General features: G+C 44.3%; 1 protein-coding gene across 1 annotated transcript in view; it reads left to right on the forward strand.

The window, feature by feature from the left end:
* Positions 1 to 20,077, forward strand: part of si:ch211-196i2.1 (collagen alpha-1(I) chain) — a 72,236-nt gene that overhangs the window by 1,019 nt on the left and 51,140 nt on the right. The window lies entirely within an intron of this gene.

A 20,077-nucleotide genomic window follows, 5' to 3' on the forward strand; every position in this document is an offset into this window, starting at 1 on the left:
TCAGTGCATTCTGGGTCCTGATGAAAATCCTCCGCTTCCACTCTCAGTCAGTCGAACGCTCGAGCTGCAGATCTTTATTATCTTTCATTCCTCTCTGCTAATGGAGTGAACACGAGATTGAAACTCAGACCACGATGAAACAATAAGGCCTCAGCTGGCTTCACTACGGATCAGCTGCGTTTAACGTCTCTTTCTCAGCTTCTCAATTCAAAGAAAGCACGTTTGTTATTTGAACCAACTTACTGATGTTTATTCATCATTAAAAAGTCTCGTAATAAAAAACCACAACGAACTTATGAACTTATGTCATTGCAGCCACGTTAGAGCCGGATCAAGACATGTTGGGATATAAAGACTTATATCCTAACAATTTCCCTTAGTTCTATAAACTTGGTTCTATCTGTTTTCTATTCTTATTTGAAGTAAAAGTTTACGGTTATTAGCCTCAATTACATTCCTCTGTCATCAGGTCGATAACGACGTCTTTAAGGCTCATTTATTCAGCCTGAGATGCGTGTTTGGAAACAGACGAAGCTCATTGTCGGTATTTGAACATGTTTTCTAAAAGCTATGAGGACACGGAGGAAACTGTCAAAACAAAGCAGCACCACCAGCAACCATGGGGGGGGGGGCAGTGGAGCCAATAGTCTCTGAGGATAGACTTTGCGAGTTGGTTAGAAAATTACAGGCGTCTTTCGTATATAATAGAAAGGTTTGTTAACTCAACCTGTCTGCGCTGCCCTCTCGTGGATGGCAGCATAAATGAATCCCTCACAATCATTGCTTTATTTTAGATTGAATTTATCAGCCGATATATCGTGATCAACATCAGCTCCACATCTGTCTCTGACCTTGATTCTCCACGTGCATCTTCACCAATTAATCCAAAGCTGCCAGATCTTCTTCAACTCACATCTGATGCATTAAATCACACACAACCAGCCCCGATGTCTATTGATGAACATATTTAAAAGCTGAGGTTCCCGTTTGGATGCATCACGCAGACAAAATGTTTTTCTTAATTTCTTTTAAACCACATGTGGCGAACACACGAAGCCAAAACTCATCTGCTCTTATTAAATCCCATGGAATGTTTTTACTGGGCCAAGCACATTCTGTTAATCACAGCGTCACATCGGCCTCCGCGGCCAACTGTGTTGTCTCATCCGTGTTTTCAGTGTCTGGATCTGTTGACGCAGCGAAACCTCCAGGTTCACTTTGTCCTGGACGTTAAATCCATCCGTGTTCTGTCGGAGTTGAATCGCAGGTTGGAGCGTTGCCAGGCGACCCCGAGTGTTTCACGTCTGGATTCATCAAACCACACGTAGTTTGTGTATTTTATCACATGTCTTCTCTCTGTGTGTTACGCTCTGTCTGCGTGTTCGAGACGTCTGAGAGTTGGGATCCGAGCTGTGAGGTGACAAGTGACGAGTCCTGCGGCGCGTTGATGGAGTCCAGTGTGTTGAATGCTTTCACTGTGTGTTTGCACAGAGTCACTGTAGATGGCGGAGTGTGAAAACCTTGTGTAAACCTTCAGCGAGCAGACCCCCCCCCCTCCGGGTTGACTCTGTCACTGTTATTGTTATTAAACTGGTTTCCTCAGTTCCAGATGTAACTGAGCTCACGAGGGGCTTTGTGATTTCTGCAGATACAGTGAAACCCGAGCAGAATATGAGACAGGACATTCTGCGAGTGACAGTGAGATTACAACATCCACTGTACACGAAGAGGGCGAAGCGTTTCAAGGGCCCCCTGGTGGCTGGTTGGAGTATAGACCTAATTTAGGATATTCTGGCTTCATTTCTGGGTAGTGGGAGGAAGTGGAGAAGCGTCATCCATCTTTAAATACACTCTTTGGACTGTGTATAAAGATGGCCGACACGACAACTCCTCAAAAAAGTGGAGCCAAATCAACTTGATTGCCCCCTGGTGGCTGGCTGCAGTATAGGTCATTAAACACGCCTTCTCCATGTTAGTAGATGGTACATGAACCAAATTAAAAAGTCCTTGTAAGTTCTTATCACACTGATGATGTTCAAGTGCTCATTTTTCTGGCAAGTTTGGTTTATACAAAGTGTTTTTACTTGACAGACTCTGATGTGTAAGATGTATGTGGGATATTTTGACCTCAGGCAGCCGAATTCATCCTCACCAAACCCTGGAGTCAAACCAGATCCAGAGCCCGGCGCCGGCCGTGTCACAGAGACTCTCGTGCTCTGTCAGCGAGGTGAGCTCATGATGTCACCGCCAATGTAACACCAGATCCACAACCAGGCATCTGCATCCAATGAAACGAGATCTTTTTTCCTCGCTGCTTGGCGAGCACTGGTCTGGAGCCCATTAGCCGGCTTTAACCAGGCGCGTGTGGTGTAACCGTCCCTGCAGCGCACCCACAGAGTGGTGGTGGTGGGGGTGGGGGGTGCAGGTCACAGCTTGTGGTTTGCTGTCTCTGAAGAGAAGCAGGTGAAGAGGTTTAGGTGGAAACCACATGTCGGGCGAGAAGCTTCTTTCTTGTCTGTAATCCGCTCCCAGGCCGACTGGAACCAGATGGCAGACGCGGTGGATTGATGGTGTTCAGACGACGCTCCGCGAATGTTTGCTGTTAGCGACGAGTAAAAGAAAGGGCCCTTTATTATATTCATTTTTTTCTAACATTCACAACGTTTCCCACTTTGTAGTGTCGTCTCTCTCCGTGTCTGCCATCGCTCAGGGAGCCTGCAGACACAGCGCAGCCTGCAGGACGCACTGAGACGCAGATTTATGTGGAAAAGGCAATTTAAGGAACTGATGTTTTCTCCCAATCGAAGCTGTTTATGGTTCCGCTCCGACTGAAGCGCCGACACAGACGAATGTGTTCGGTCCCTGTGCATCAGTCAGAGGTTTCTCTGTAGCTCGTGCAGATGTTGAACACCTGCCCTGCGGTGTTGAGTGGAAGAGCTGACGGCGACGGGGTTTACCTGCAGGCTTCCAGTGGAAGAGCTTCTCTGTGTTTGTTGGGTCTGATTTACCAGATGTTGACTGAGTATGAAACCTTCCCACTTCTAGCCTGTTGCAGTTTTCAGAATCCAGAGAAACCTTTGAGCTTTTAGAAGCTTAAAAAGATTCTCCAATTATTCCTATCATACAAAAATGAAGCTAACGTGTGTCAATGCGACATCCGTAAAGAATTTACCGTCTTCGGCAGGCGGACAGGATTCAGAATAAACTCAGCAGATAACATGTTTACTGTCCTCACTCATGCAACAAGTACACTAATTAATTATTAACAAGTCAAACAAGATGCAAATATGTAAAATAATTAATAAAATCAATTAAGGCTATTTTAGAATAAGAAAATAAGTTACACTTAAACCTGCAATTAGTGATTTTTGTCCACCTGGGGGCGGCAGAAACAAGCTGTGAACTCAACTTTCACAAATCACCTTTTAAAGTTCATGTAAAGATTTTAGATGTTCAGCAAAGAGTTTATTATTAACTTATGGAACAACGTGATAATTAATTTAAATGTGTGTGTCTGTGCATGTGATGAGTGTGAATCCAATCATCACGCTCTCAGTTCTGGTTTCGGTCTCTGACGCAAACTAACGGTCGGTGTCTAATAGCCGGGTTCGACTTTATTTGGCAACCATCGGCCCCGGACTCCCCTTGACTTAAGAAAGTCAAGGGGAGTCGTTTAACTGCTGCAGCTGCGACACGTGGAGCCGCCTTCACTCGCCCGTGTTCCGCAAGATGCCAGGTGATGCAATGTTGTTTCATACCAGTCAGACACACACACACACACACACACACACACACACACACACACACACACACACACGAACACACACACAGTTAATTGCCATCCTTACCACACACTTTCCTGTTTTACCTCACGCCAGAAGAACTTCTCACCACATATAAAGTTCAGCAGATTTTAAGTGAATTACCTAAGACCGATGTTTTTTGTGAAGCCTTGGCTGTTGCTCTCTGACACACACACCCACACACACACACACACACACACACACTGTTCCGTTGACACTGACCCCTGTGTGACACCAGCAAGGTGCGCTGCGTGGTAAAATAAACCGTGAGCTCTGACGTGGCCCCACCGCGTCATTCAGTGTCAGATTCTGAGCTCTGTAAACTTTTCAGTGAACTTAAGTAAAACCCGCTGCAGCAGAGCCAGACATAAACACAAGTTGTTTATAAGAAACGGATATCGTCCAGACGTAGATCTCCCATTTGCATTATTCTCTGTCTGCTTTAATTTGCATTGTATGACTTGTTTTCAGCTTCACAGGAGAAGACCTGCGTACTCACTGATTTCTCAAAAACACAGAAACAGAAAGTTGATTCTGCCTGAAGACCTTTGATCGGAGGCTTTGTTGTGACTTCGTATGTGTTTGGAGCGGTTTGATTTCTTTGTGCATCGTTAGTTGGACTCATCGTTGCGTTTATGGACTTTGTTGTTTTCCTTGAGTTTGCTTTTTGGATTCGTAATATTTTATTTGATGCTTTTGTCCTTCAGTGCACTTGACTTCCTGTCTGTGTCTGGTTTCCCTCCTTCTCTGATTAGCTTCTCGACCGAATGTTCGAACATCTTCTTGTTTTATCCCGTGAACCTTGTTGACCGAGCTTTGCTTTTCGACCTCAGTTTTTAAAGCAGTTAATGAACTTGGTGAAGGCTGATGAAAAGAAAAGGTCTGTAGCTGAAGTGAATCACTCGGTAGTCTGACATTCATCGCCCCTGACGTGTTCATAAACGTTCTCCATTACCACGAACGTGCCGGATTCTTATCTTCTGGTTTGGCTGAACTTGACTGAAGAGAGACCCGAGGTGTTATGACTAACGGACCCTAACTCACACTGTGTGTTCGAAACATTCGTTCAGCTTATTTACCTTAAGGTGATTGATTTGTTTGGAAGTCTGGGCTCAGTCCGGTGTCGCTTTCCAGGTTCATCAGCCCTGCAGGACTTTGGTTCCTTCTCCATTCTCTGCCTTGTTCCTCAAACAGAGACATGGACAAAACAGCTGAAGTGATATTGATGATATGATGCTTTCGCAGGAGGCACAGTCTGTTTCTTTCAAAGTTATAGTAACAAACATGCACATCAAGCTAAATGCACGACTTAAGAACCTACCTGTCATGTGGAGTTCGTCTATTATCAGTAAACATCAGCTTATAAATCCACTTCCTTCCTCTTTGCAATGACCTCACCTAACGGCAGCGTCTTTATTTACTGTAAATGTAAAGACGCTGTAAACTGCTGCACGCTGCACATTCAGACCGTGAACAATGAACAACGGGCAGACGGTAGAAACGCACACAATGCACGTGATTGTACCTGGTTCAGCCGCTCAGTCTGCAGCGCATACCGCACAGACGAGAGATTGTACCTGTGGACTGACATGTTACAGATAAACGCTCGGGCGGCTGCATTCCTGTCACTTTCTACAAGCTTCATTTACATATATATTAACCCCTGAGTGAGAGGAGGCCTTTCATTGGTCACTAGGTAAAGTTTCATTGTATTTGCGTTTATAAAACTAAACCTGGGGATTAAATCCCTAAAAGAAATGAAGGTACTTCATCAGATAGATGCAATAATCCTCTAAAGCTGATGTTTCAATACACGTTCTCGCTGAATAATGAATTCTGAAAGCTTCTGGAGGGAGTTCTGTCGCCTGTTGGGATCTGATCGTGTCCCAGGTTCTTGGATTTGCCCGGAAAATGTGCAAAAGTTATTCACACAGTTTAATTTGACCGTTTTCTTTGATTCAAGAAAAGATTCAATTTGGTTCAATTTGTCGTTTTTTTCGGCGCCGTCGATGTCATTCAGCAGATTTTGATTTGGTAACTTCACGACCGCGTGTCCATCTGCCAATGGACCAGGTTTTTCCCATCAAATTTATGATGGTTTAATTTCATGCCTCAGTCACTGGAGACTCAGGAATGCAGAACAGAGAAGCGATTGAAGTCCCCCGGTCCTGGACTTTGGGGTTTCCCTCCATGACGTCACCCGTTGGTTTGTGAGCTGCCATTTCAAAGCCTCTAGTTTGGCATCTTGTCCAGCGCCATGTTGGTTTTGGCCGCCACAACCGTAATTGAAAGAGCAGGGGGGGTGGAGTCTGACTGAGAGCTCTGCACCCATTGGACGCTACTAGCTGTCAATCACACAGTGCATACAGTGCTTTATCGTCTGTTTGACTATAAATGGATCATAAAGCACTAAATGAACATCAGATGTATTGAAGAAGACTTGAAACTAGAGATTGAGACAAAGAGGGAAATGTTATAAATGTAATTTTTCTTGTAGACTTTCATTGGCTTAACTTCTAAATCTATTTCTATAGTTACAGTCGATGGGATGTCAGTAATAGAAGCCTTGGATAACTGCCTCGTGGTGAAAGTCTTCATCGTGTCTGTACTTTTTTTTCCACATTTCCCTGCCTCCCTGCTTCTCGGATGAAGCGAGGACGACCTTGTCCTCCTGCTGTTCTCATCTCTGCTGATGAGGTGACGGTGACGTAATCGAACCGCTGACAGACACGAGGAGAAAACCCGCTGGTATCTGTTCCGCCGGCGCCTCCACACACGCAGACGGACGCTTCTCACGATGCCCGACTGTGGTTGTCGTTACCTCGTCGCAGGCCTGAGACGATGTGGATTGATTTCCCGTCAGCGCAGTGCAGAGCGTCTCGGTCTGAGGACAGGCGGTACAGCAGAGCTCGTTTTCCCAGTGTTCACGAGGCTCTGTCAGAACGACGGCTCGTTACACGTTTCATTACGTCCAATCAATCAGTCTAAAACCGGGACAGCCATGTTTTCTTTACTTCCAATGTTTTTCCAGTGCGGTTGTGTTTTGGTCGGTGGGTCTGGTAGTTAGCGGCGTTGCAGAAATATGACTGAACGGATTATGACAGAACTTGGTGGACGTATGTGGTTCGGCTCGAGGAAGAAAAACTCACATTTTGATGAGGGGAGATTTCATTTATTCACAGATTTCCCAGGGTATAAATAATGGATCTTATGGAAAACAAAGAGCAGTGATATCTATGAGTGTGTGAAATGGTGTTTTTGCTCTACTCAGTGACGTTCTAGGTTTAAATGCAGTATTGTGTTGCCGGGGTTTCATGTGTTGGATCCATCCCCAGGCCACGAGGGCGTATTAGGCCCAGCTCCTGATAACCAGCCACAAAGAGCACATTTACCGTGTGCCAAAAATAAAACAAACACTTTAACAAACATAATATTGGTGAAACAGAAGCTTTTTGCAGCTGATTAGCTTCTGTTTCATAGTGAGAGGAACTGCTGGATTTGGGGGATTTTGCAGAAATACAGAATCTGGGTATTATATCAACGAGCTCAGACTTTTGATTTGTCATTTTCTTGCAAATGTACTTTACTTGTAAATGGTCAAAGGTCTCAGACTAGTCAGTGAACCCTGTTTTTGCTAATTTATTTGTCTGTACGCGTCAATAAATGGACAGATTAACCTCAGATTAACATCAGATTAACGTCAGATTAACTTGTCCAGTGAACATTTTACGAGAGCTCCATCCTCGTCCTCTCACCTTTATTGGTGTGACCTTTCAGCCAGGCTTTTATTTTACTGGAGACCCGCGGAGTCACCAGCTCGACTGAAGCCGACGCTCGGGGTCAGGACTCATTCAGCACACGACCTTTGAACGAGTTTTGTAAAAAAATCTTTTACAAGAGTTTTTCTTTACAAGCAATTTTAATGACTTGGTCAATGTGACAGTGGTGTTTTCTTTCCTCGTCAACTGTGACCTAGACCTTAACGAGGACCTCAACAAGACAGGGACGTGATCTGCGTGTCTTTAAGAGTGTTGGGCTTTTAGCTCATAACTTCTAATTTGACAATTTAATAATCATCAAAACAGTTCTTGATTTTCTGTTATCTTTCCTGTTTTTAAGTGGAAATGTCCACGTTAACCACATTTTAAATTAAAACCCAGGCCCAGTGATGCTTCCAGCTAAATGCAGATCTGAAACACACCTCAGCTGCTGCATCACACTTCACCGTGCGTGACCAGCTCTCCACCGTCTGTCTGACATCCAGTTCCCGGAGCTGGCGATGTTTCAGGGCTGTGGCGAGCGTGGAAGTTGTCCGTCTGCACAACCAGCTTCATCACGTGCACGAGATCATTTGTGTTCCTCTGCCTCGGCAGCTCGACGAGTCCTTTCACTCGACCATGTTGAGATTATGGCAAAAGCTCTGAAGTGCATTTAAGTGCGTTCACATTTCCCTCTCCTCTTGTTTGGCCTTGCATTGGCAGCAAACACAAGTTCCTCATAGTAAAAAACCGAATCCATATCGAAGTGGACCCAGACGCACGGTTACAGAACACAATGTTTGTGTCCTCATCCAAGGCTGTAACACGAAGCAGAGGTCAGAGCCGCAGATTTGGCCAATTTCTCCAAACCTTCTTATTATAATTGTCCACTATTTTAAGCCCCTTGTATTTATGTAAGTAAAGTGTATTTATACAGCACAGGAAATCAATTCAAAGTCCAATAAGGAGCATAAAAGACAAATCTGGTGCATGTAAATCGCCCAAAATCCTGAGGGGAGCGTACATAATTCCTGCAGATGCCAAAAAAAACCACTCATCTGCATCTGTTGATTCTTTCTTTAGCTTTGCCAAAATCCTTTCTATTCATTTGTGGCTTCGGTTTGTCTCTTGGCAGTTTCACTTATCCATTAAATAGTTAGTTGTCCTTTAATAAGAGTCGGGAATTAATCAGCGAGCGTTTTGAACCAGAGCATCTCTGAGGACAAACCTCATCCGTCCGTTATCTCCCCCCCCCTCAGCCATTTATCTCTCTCCATTCTCCATTTTCACCCTTCGTCTCACATCAACCCGAGCGGAACACAAGCTGCTTTTACTTCCTCTGTTTTCCCTGGTTTTCCTTTTGTTTTCTCACAAAACCTTCCATAATTTTCTCACATTTCTGGCGGTTTAACCTGCCGACCTCTCGCCGCAATTGAGGCCTTAATATACTGCAATCTGCTCTAAGTGAAGGGAAGTGGTTTCCAGAAACGTGCCAAGTGAAAAAGTCTCATATATTGGCCTGTATTGCATTTCTGACATAACCCTGGTCTGCCAACAGCCTCGTGTGGCTGCAGGGATTCCACACGAGGCTGCGCAGATATTTGAGTCTGGACATCGACGTCCCCAGAGCCGCTTGGCGAACGCGGCGAGCGTGGCTGGAAACCCTCAGTCTCACCGTGAGAACGCTCCGCCACCTTTAGGCCGATTGGAAAAACTCTGTAAAACACACTTCTCTGTTTTCAAGAAGCTGTAACACTTAACAGCGACTCTTATTGCACGGGAGGCCGACACGTTGGCGATACTGGACGCTTTCACCTGACAAACAGCATTACGGGTGTTTGATGCTGCGCAGGTCGATTCCGCACAGTGTTTAAGTGAAATGTGAAGTGTCTGCCACATGCAGACGGACGCAGTAGACGTGTGGTGTTTACAGGCCTGGATCCCTTTTGATTTGTCAGTCTGAAAACATGTTCATGTTCAGGGGGCCTGCGTCGGGCGGCTTCCACAGAAATGTAACATGAAACACGGAGTAGATATGTAATGTGGAGACTTTAATCGTGAAAATATCAACAGACGTAAGGAAGCTGTGAATTAAGACTTAATCTCGATGTGTTGTGAGAGTTTGATGCTGTTTATGAACGTTTTCTGTGGGAATCGTGGCCTCTGGGTTGGAGAAGATGTCCCAGTTGGTGCTGGGACCTGGTGGTTTTGTCCAGTGTCCAACACATACCCTGTTTCCCTCTTTGCATTTCCACTCCAGTTGAGATGCGTTGGTCCGTCAACGTTCCCACAGGCTTGTTATACCTGACTCACCGAAAAAGTCCCCTTCTCTGTTTTCCTCATCTCCACGTTAAATCCTCACTCACAGGCCGTCCGGCTCCCCCCCCCACCCACCCGCCCACCCCCCGCCCGCCGCGGCTTTATTTTTCTAACTGGTGTGTAAGACACATGTAGCACAAAGGCTTTCCTCGCCCATCTGCTCGCAGCCGTCACATTCCTCATCTGGCCGTGTGGTTCTTGGATCTGCTAAAAGGCAGAAAGAACATGGCGAGAAAGACACGATAATGGAGACGGTGCTAATAATCACAAGCGATTACCCCATACTCCCACTTTGCTGTGGTTCTGAAGATGCAGCGTTTAAATGAATCCCACTGAATACCTGGCTGGACGTGGTTAGAGAGCGTATCGTGTTGCTCGTGGGTCTCAGGTCAGGTGCTGTTCATGTGACTGTGAAGTCCACTTCTCCAGATGGACTCGGGAGTTTGTCTCCCTCTCATCTGCTTCTCGTCCTCTGAAGATGGTTCACGGGTCCGGGGGCTGTCTCCTCCCGCCTGAGGAGCCGAGTGTGCATCGTGCCAATGTGTCCGCTCGGTGAGGAAATGAAACGTCTCTCGCGCAAAACATCTGTCGGAGGCACATCTGTGAAAACATGCAGCTTGTTTGTGGAAATCTCTGATTCTACAAAGACTTTAACATGAAGTTTGAATAATTGCAGTTGTCATACTTGGTTAATGCACTGATTCATTTGTTTATTTTTTATCCAGAGTTGCAAATATGTAATTCCTTACTGATGTGGTTGTTTTTGATTGGCGGATCAAAGTGAGTGACGTCTCCAAACAGCTGCTTTTTCCCTGCTTCTCCTTTTAATACAAATTTCTTCTGTCAAGATAAAGAACGGAAACACTTTTCCAATTTGAGAAACTGGAACAAGAAAACACTCTTGATTTGTAGTTTCACAACTATTGGATGGATTTCCATAAATTTTGGATATTGTGACATTAATGTGAGTTTCTCCCCCAGAAGCACAATGAGGTTCAAATTTATGGTTTTTAATAAATAGTCCCAACGGACTTATAAGTCACATTTTCCACTTGTCCAACACTGTGATTTAAATGGTAACGACTTCTGGGTCGATGGATTAGTTCCTGTCATGTAACTGTAAAAAACTTTTTTACTATCAATTATTTATATTATTTATGTTTTGTGAAGCTAGTGACAGTATTTAAGTAAACAACAAAAATACTCTACAACTCCTATTGGTCATTTAAATGTTTTCTACGTTATTTGGACGTCCACCTTTTTTCCTTTTCAACCAATTCTGATTTATCTTTGATGAAATCTGGACAAGTCTTAACCAATAAATCATCAAGTCAGCGTTTTACTGTTTACACCTGATACTACATAGTTTGCATGGAAAGATATTCAATCACCGCAAGACCTGACGTTAAGGACACGTAACAAAACGACAAAGATGAAACTCAGCTTCAGGAAAACACGCGTAGTTTTCATGCTGCTGAAAATCAGGCTTTTACATGAAATCAGAAATGTACTGAATGTCTGTGTAGTCACACGAACGTGACCTGAGGGTCTCCGAGCTTAGGGGGGGGGGGTTGTGTGTCGAACAGTGGAAGGAACTTTTGATTGATGACCTGAATTCCCCACCCTGCCTCACCTCTCTCTCTCTCTCTCTCTCTCTGCCCTGATGTCATTCCCCCGAACACGATAAGCTAATGTCTCGCTCCGAGCTCCGAGTCTCATTCGGCTGTTCAGCGTCTCAGGTTCGAAGCCCGCCACATTAAAGAAAGGAGAAAAATAGGCTCATTGAACTCGGCTGGAATAGATTCCACCTGTGCAGGGATCAGATTTCTGTATTTCTCTGTGGTGTAAACTCCAAAAACAGCAGAATTATGTTTTGATGTGCAGAAATACTTCCAAAGCTCTTCAGGGATGCAACCGTATTATTATTAGTGTTTTTTCACTTCTGCAAGAAACCACAAGGAATTTGACCTGCGGACATGTTCCTCACTTCATCCACTTCCTGTCGTCTGATGAATTTACAGGCAGGTAGAGGAGCAGGACGAGTGTTGACTGGTGCTCTTCTGCGTTTCCTCTCCCCCTGAAGGAAACCACAGCAGCGTCTCGGGGAAGCTGCGACGTGTTGAAAGCTTTAGCGAGTCCGTAAGCACGCTCGGTTTTCCACCTTGGATCCATCTTCAAAATGGCATTCAGATGTTCACTGAACATATTTGGATTACTCGCACCATATGGGTCATACTTAAATATTATTCATCCCGTTGGTTCACTGGTTCTGGGCAAGAAAAGCCATGTTTATTATTCTCATTTTGGTGGTTTTGTGTTTGTGATGGTTTCCTGTGTCTTTAATGAGCTGTTTATGGTTTCATCAGCAAAATCTAGGTTTTGTTGTTTTATGTGTAAATAAAATCGCACTAAAACCTTAATCATCTAATTCTCTAAACCACATAAGGTTTAAAAACTTGGATTCATTTAGTTCGCCCATGTTGTCTCCACCCAATTCGATGCATGTGGAGTTTCATATGTTTGGCTCTGTGAAGCTGAACTCAGACAATGACAGTGTGAACAAAGAAAACATGAATCATTATATTATATCTACGAATTGTTACACAAACGTCCAAAATTATGAAATTATGACCATTTACATCCCTAAGGTCAAAGGTCGACTTCCCTGTGACATCACAACGTTCTGTAAAAACACTTTTCTGATGACGCTCTTCACCAGACTGTGCACCGTGACTTTATTTCCTGCAAGTGGAATATTTGCCGGAGGCGCGCGACCACAAGACGGTAATTGCGGTTGCGTTTAACACAGGAACCTACAGATATAATGCAACTTTGAGCATTAAGCTCCACACAGGGACTCTCTCCACTAGCGTATGCCACCATAATGTGTAATTCACCGTGCCAATCACTGGCTCCAGGGTTCTTAGGCTTTGAAGGGATTACAACAGCAGAAAAACAGCTCAGGAAGTTTTTATGTCTGCGTCTCGACCCTCCAGGACGGAGCGATTAGTCGCTCTGGATTTCGAGGAGGAAGTGAAGAGGTGCTGCGTTCGAAGAGGGACAAAGATCGAGAGGTTTTTCTTATAGAGGAAAGTAAATGTAGGAATAATGATGCTGCGGAAACCCTGGTTTCAATCTGTGTGTGGAAACCTCCGGTGTCTCCAACTGTCCCTTGTCCCCTGTCCAGCATCAGTCCTCCTAACCACGCCCCCGGTGGTGCTGGGGCTCTGCTCTCCCGAGGGCACGTATTTCCTGCTTTCCCAGACAAGGAAACGTTTTAGGGTTTTTCACGACAAGGACCTGACTCTACTGTACTGTGTCATTTCCCGGGCCTTGTTACATTCAGGTTTACAGTATGGCTGTTATAGCCATTGAGTCCACTTAACTCCCCCTGTGTCCTCCATTGGGCCGTAAGCCCAGTTAACAAGCCTGTCCTCGCACAATACACCGATTTCACTCTAAGCTCACCGTTTCCTCAGCGAGGGGCACGTCTTGAAATAGTATCCCAGCATGCGACACGAGGTTTTTCCATTAAGGTGCCGCATCTGTGAGCGTTTCCCAATGTGCTGCCGGGTCGAAGCTCGGTGTGGCAGCGGCCGTGCTCATCACTCACAGATCCGTTGATGACTGATTGAGATGTTTAGGAGCATAAGAGATTCGTACGTTTCCTGTGTTCGCTCCAACTTTCCATCTCTCATTTCCTACTTATCTGGCGCAGGGCGATTCCGTCCTGGTTTTCCACCAGTGCAGGTGGAAGTCTTTAATCTTCTGCCTGTTTGGACTGAGGCGGAGCAGAGGCCAGTAATTGTACCAGCTCGGTAATTGAGCTATCTGTTGGTCTGTCCCCAGCTCGTTAGAGTAATGTAATCCCACCACAGGACGGCGTGGCTGCCAGCTCCGGTTCCCCTGATTACAGCCGCTGGAGGTCGTCCAGACCGGGAGGCAGCAGTGGGCAGATGTGGAGTGGAGGGGGGGGGGGATGTCTTATCATGTCCCTGTGGTTATAACCACGGTTACCAGCCACCATTACTCACAGGTTCTACAGGGACGAAGGAAAAGTGCTTCAGAATGAGTCAGAGCCATTATTAATGTGAGATTTTATTACCTCTATACTCCACATGGGTGGTCTGTAGCTCCGCAGCAACGTTATGATTCATTCAGAGTCGTGTATTCATCGGATGAATAATTTAACTACAGCAACTCATGTTGGCAGGAGGGTTTAGAACGGTATTCACAATGTTAAGTTCCTCCACTGAGGAGGTTCTGCTTCCACCCCTGTTTGTCAGCAGGAAAAATTACCCAACGGATTTCCCACAAAACTTGGTGGAAGGATGGATCAGATTTAAATATGGTTTCATAAGGGGATCCTTGGTGGAGATGTGCACACAACTGAGGGACTTTCTAGTTGGTTTGTTTGTCTGCAGGATAACGTGAAAACGACTCTTCTTTAACACGGCAAAATAGACTTTTTCTTTTACATTTTCACCAATTTCCCAGAGAAAATATATATTTCAGTTTGGTGCAGCTTGATTGAATTTAAGGAGACTGTTTGTGCCGTTCTAGCTTTAAGTTGAAGGAGTAAACGACGTGTCACAGCTGGTAACTCACTCAACTCACTCACCTGCAACTCAAATTCCTTTAAACCGAAGAAACAGGACATTTTCTGACGTTTCTGACAGATGCTGCAAATCTCTCATCTTCTACATTGTTGGTTTTCACGAGGAAGGTTCATGCAATGTTAAAAAAATCAATATCTGTCTTTGCTGCTGCTGTAAATGAGTTGGCATGATTTACTGGGAGCTCTGGTCTCTCGGTCTCCCCTGGGGTTGGACCCAGTGAACGCCGTGCCAAGTAAAAACAGTAGAAACGTGCCCGTCTGTGTTTCAGCTCACGAAGTCGACGGGCCGGAGGAGAAGTCTGAGAGCGTTCAGTGTTTGTGTCCCGTACCAGTGACCCTCACTGGTCCCGGGCCAGGTGTGAGGATCAGTGTGTGGAAAAATCCCAAACAGAGGATTTTTCTTTTATGAGCTTTAGTGAGGTTTTGAAAGTGCATCTGTTTTTATATAACTGCACAGCTCTGATGTTGTGGTGCCATCATGCTACATGTGTAGCTGCAGGACAAGTAGACTAAGGCGGCTCCTTCTCGTTGTAGCTTTGAATTACAACGTAACTAAAGACAGAAAGTCACGAACACATGGAAACAAAACAAGGTGAAATACAATGTCTGCCCATGTATTTTTTGTGTCAACCTCTTTATTTAAGGCAGTGACTGAAACTGCAGGCGTAGTCGTCTCTGACTTCAGGCGTCAGCCAAGGTAATTACCAAAACTCCAGAGAATTACAAAAATAGGCCTCATGCTCTTCTCCATTATTGGCTCATGGTGGGACTGACATCAGGTCCTTAAACTTGTACATGCTCTAATGTTCTAGACTAGGTGTCCATTATACCCTGAAAGTATCGGCTGAACTACTGACGAGACCTTTGAGGAGCTTCAGGACTTAAAACACACGAGATGAAAGAAAAACTGAAAAAGCCTCGTCTCCTTTAAGCTCTTCACCTGCTCCACTGATTTCCGAGAGATAAGAAGTTAACGCCGTTAATAGAGATGACGGTTGAGAGTTATGAATGAAGACTTGAACGTCACCTTCCAAATAAAACCCTGATCTTCGTGCTGGTGTTTGTTTTCACGCTGCAGCTTTGTCCTTCTGCAACAAGACAATTTAAATGTTTGAGGTTTTCGTTCACTTGGGGGGGGAAATCCAGCACACGCTCAAAGATTTTGTTTATTCTCCTCGTCTACAACTTGTTCCATCTGTTTATAGTTTCCACAAATCATTTTTCATTGCTGTTTTTTTTTTTTGTTTTTATCAAAAATGTGGGGACAGCATTGTGCCAGCACCCTTTTATTTAATGAGGTGGGTGCAGTCTATGAATGATTCAGACGCTGTGGTTACAGAGGAATGGTCGGATGGATGCCGTGTGCAAACAGCAGCTGTACAGTTTGTGTGAGTACAACCATTCACAGTGGACCTCGTCCAAACGCAAACAACTGTGCAGCCACACTGTGCCAGACACACAACTGTTGGCTGTTGATCTTGGATAATGGACATTGATCTTGTTTAGTTCGCCACATGTGTGCATTTGGGTTTCTGATATACAGCTGTTTTAGACCGTGCACCTGAGCAGCTGACAGCGCCGCAGCGCGTGAGGATTTAAGGTGGATCTTATTAAACGCTGGTGTATTCAGATGCATTATCACAACTGTAACACAGTCTGGTTGTGTTTCAGCTAAATCATGTGTGTGTAAGTCATGTCGTCATTTATCATAGTTCTCATATTTATGAATTCACTGACAGAGCAATGATGAATGAATGTTTCCTTTGTTTGACTGAGGAAGAAACAACAAACTAGCGAAAGCATCCATCAGGTTTGAGGAGGAAATCATTTGCTAGACGTGTCAGTGAAAAGCAGATCATTGGGCATTTTGTCAGTTGGCTTGATGTTTTCTTAGCGATCGACAATCAGCACTGACACGAGGAACTAATAGAAGAAAACACAACACAGAGAAGAGGGTGTTATGGGAACCAGGCAGGATGTAACCTCATGATCGGGCTGAAATTATTATGATTACAGAATTAATTTCAGTAAATTCTCAGATGCAGGTCAAAAACTCAACAAATCCTGATAAATGTGTTTTGGTGCGGATCGTTTTTATCATTTCCTTGTGAGATGGAACATTTTTTCCATTTTTTCCCAGAAAGTAATTAATGGATGTTGATGAATAAAGTCAGACACATTTAGGAAACTAATCGTGTATGAAACTTGCTGCAGCTTGATTGAATCTAACTGGATTGGTGGGCGTTGGCGGACGAGCGCGCTCTACGTGACATTCTACCATTTTCAATGTTTTTGTTATTTTTTCCAGTTGGTGATGGAAATAGCTTTTCTGTGACACAATTATCTGACAAATCAATCTTCGTCTACGTCTTGGCAGGAGTTAGGCTCAGAAACACACAGGTATAGCAAAGAAAGATTATATTCAGACAGAGAAGTCTGTTCTAGCAAGAAACCCAATCAGTGGAGGCTGCATGCGTTTAACTTCCTCACTCAGGTACAAATAAAGTCTTTACTCACTGTGGAGGATCTCTAAAGGAAGAACAAGATCCAACAAGAATCACATCTCGTTTCTACATCTAGTGAGTTGTCCTTTGCTTTCACTGTGAACGTGTGGGAAACTAAAAATGCAAACTTGTCGATGCCTTCCAATCAAACTGTCTCGCTCTGAGCCCGTAGAACCAACTGCCTTCGGGTCAGCGTCTCCCCGACATGTGGAGTTTGTGTAACATCACAGTGCAGGATGCACGAGAACCACATGTGTGAGTCTCACACACACAGAGCCAGTTTCAAAAGGCTCAAGAGATGAGTTACTTGTGATCCTGCTGCCAAAGAGCATCTTTCCCAGATTGTAAACTGTGTGTTGAGTTTAAACGACAAACATTTACATTTGTGGACAATTGTCTGTTAACTCATTGTCATCCGAAACAGACATTCAGTCGCTATCAGACGTCGATTGTCAGCACTCGCCACCAGTAAATCAAAGCTCTTCTGGCAAATAATAGTTGCAGTAGCTATAGACGTGGAGTAAATGCAGAATTACTGGGGGCCTTATTACGATTTGTCTGTGCGACTCTCGGGAGGATTTATTATTTTCTTGTATGACAATGGTGGCTCGTCATGAAAGCCTCCATTTATTGCACAGATTATCACTTTCCCTCATCAGAGGCCGACGGAGGAGAGATTTATGGAACGGATCAGAACATGGCACGCTAACAAGAAAGACGAGATGCTTTCCAATGCTTTCCAAGCGGGCGTTTAGCGGAGATCACACACAGCTGCAGTCTGTGTTTGTGATGTGCAGCACTTTTTTCTCCGCTGCAGCCGACTCTGTTCATGCTTATCTCCAGGAGTTTATGACTTATTCTGGTTCTCGTTCTATTTATCTTTTTTTTTTCTGTGTGAGACTAGAAACAGTTTCCAACGTGACATATGGGGACTTTATTCTTTTCAAAGCGATGTTTTAAAAGAGATGGCTCGGGTGTTTCGTGGAACTCCGGGTTTTCATTAAAATGAAATACGTTTTCATGGTAGAGGATGGGACGACCAAACCAAAAAAAGTCAAACTTTATGTTCTTAAAGTTGGTTTCTGTCACCTTAGGTAGTTCTGGTGGTTTTAATTAGTTCTTTGATGCTATAAAGGTGGTTAATGGTCATGATTGACGGCTGAGACCTCGATGCCTCGACATCACAAAAGCCCAAGATCACAAGACTGGTATCGTATTTTAGCTTGATCTTTGTTCAACGAGAGGAAGTAGAGATGTCGTCCATCTTTACTCTCATTATATGGTTTGATCTGAGGACTACAAGTTGTCAAAATAAGACAAATTGAGGGTGTGGAGTTAAAAAAAAAAGTGTGACCACTGCTCATCTCTTAGTGACTCAAGGCTACATTAGCCACTAGTAGCATAACGCACCAGGATTTCCAACGGAACTGTTGGCGGTCCAGTTGCATTATGTCTAATGTAGAGAAAGAAGAAGGAAGAAAGTATGAAATGACGCAATAGACAAGATGGTGGCAACCTTCTTGTCTGTTGATCACCACTTCAGTTTTTCTTGCAGTTTTTCGGAGCGTCCAGTTCTTGATGTGTACTGCAGCGCTTCTCGTTACTAAAAAACAAACACAGGCTCCAAACAAAGGCAACAGTGTCTATGGTTCTGAGGGCCCACACCTGCAGACTGGATATCTGAGCCCAGATGTCATAGAGGGGTGCTGGTCGACCGCCCAACAAACCCTCCAGGGATTCGTTCTGTGTGGTGTTAACAACATTTTTCGTTTTTTATTTGCCGAAACTTCACGAGGAGGATGTAACACATGCTTCCACTGCCAGGTCCAGAAACTTACCTGAGCCATCAGGAGGAGTTGCAGCAAGGATATGAACAGGAATAGTGTTTGTTTTAATGCACAAGCAAGCGTACAGGTACCATTACTTGGATCTGAGCCCTGGCTCTTTGCAGTGGATTGTGATATATCTAGAAACCTGCTGAGGTTTGCCTTTTATTTCATCCAGTGCATGCATGACTCTCCTACAGTGGATAAGTGGGGGATGAATTGTGATAACTTAAGTATTATACTTTTACAGTTGAAGAAGGTACGTTTTACTGCTCCCACCTGGTTTTGACTTTGGTTTTGGCTCAAATTCAATTCAACACAATCAAGACTCAGCCTGAGGCAGTTGCAGAGCTTTTAGTTTTATTACAGGTTGTGTCACAAGCTCAGTTCTGTTAACTCGTGAGCTTTTCCTTGAAAGCAGCTGATGAATAATCTGAACACACGACTTGTTACTAGTTCAGCTGATATACAATTTAAATTCACTCTGTTTACTTCTACTTTTATGTAGAAGAACTTCTTTTTTTTACAGACTCCAACATAATTTGCGAGTTGGTGTGACTGAGTAAATAAGACAAATTACCCAATGACCCAGCTAACCCTGCGAGTCTTTACTGTTCACACATTTCTCCTCATGCAGGACCCGAACATCTGTTTTACTTTTGCAGGAAACAGAACAGGCATGACTGGCACCCCCCCCCCCTCCTCGTTCCTTACCCTCTCCTCATCTTAATGGCTTGATCTTTTGATTATAGTGTTGGGGGGGGGGGGAAGCACATGAGTATGTTCGAGGTTTTTCTCCTGGAGGGCACTTCGCTGGTACATGAAATGTTCTTTCATGAGTCCTCCCGCACAAGCCCATCGGAGCATTAGATCAGTAAGCGTGTGTGAGAACAGGCTCTGGTTCCAGGGACTGAAAATTACTGCTCATTGAAAATATTGTAGCATCAGCAAACCCACACACTCCTCAACGTGACCGTGGAGTTCGAGGATCGTGTGATTGATGTTAATGACGTTGTTATGGTTCATTGCAATTTGTAACTTGTTTGAAGTTTATGTAATTATGGGAAAAAACAATGACGGCAAAAAAAAACACGAGCTGTTCTAGTAAAAAAATGCAAGAATGGACGTATGATAATCATAATCATCATAATCATACATTAATGGAGATTGATGAAGTGGATGTAAACTCGTGCTCTCGTTAGTGGTATCGTTTCTTTCACTTTTTACATGTGGAAGAAAAGGAAAATCA

Source organism: Hippoglossus stenolepis, chromosome 18 (assembly GCF_022539355.2).
Source record: "Hippoglossus stenolepis isolate QCI-W04-F060 chromosome 18, HSTE1.2, whole genome shotgun sequence".
NCBI lineage: Eukaryota > Metazoa > Chordata > Actinopteri > Pleuronectiformes > Pleuronectidae > Hippoglossus > Hippoglossus stenolepis.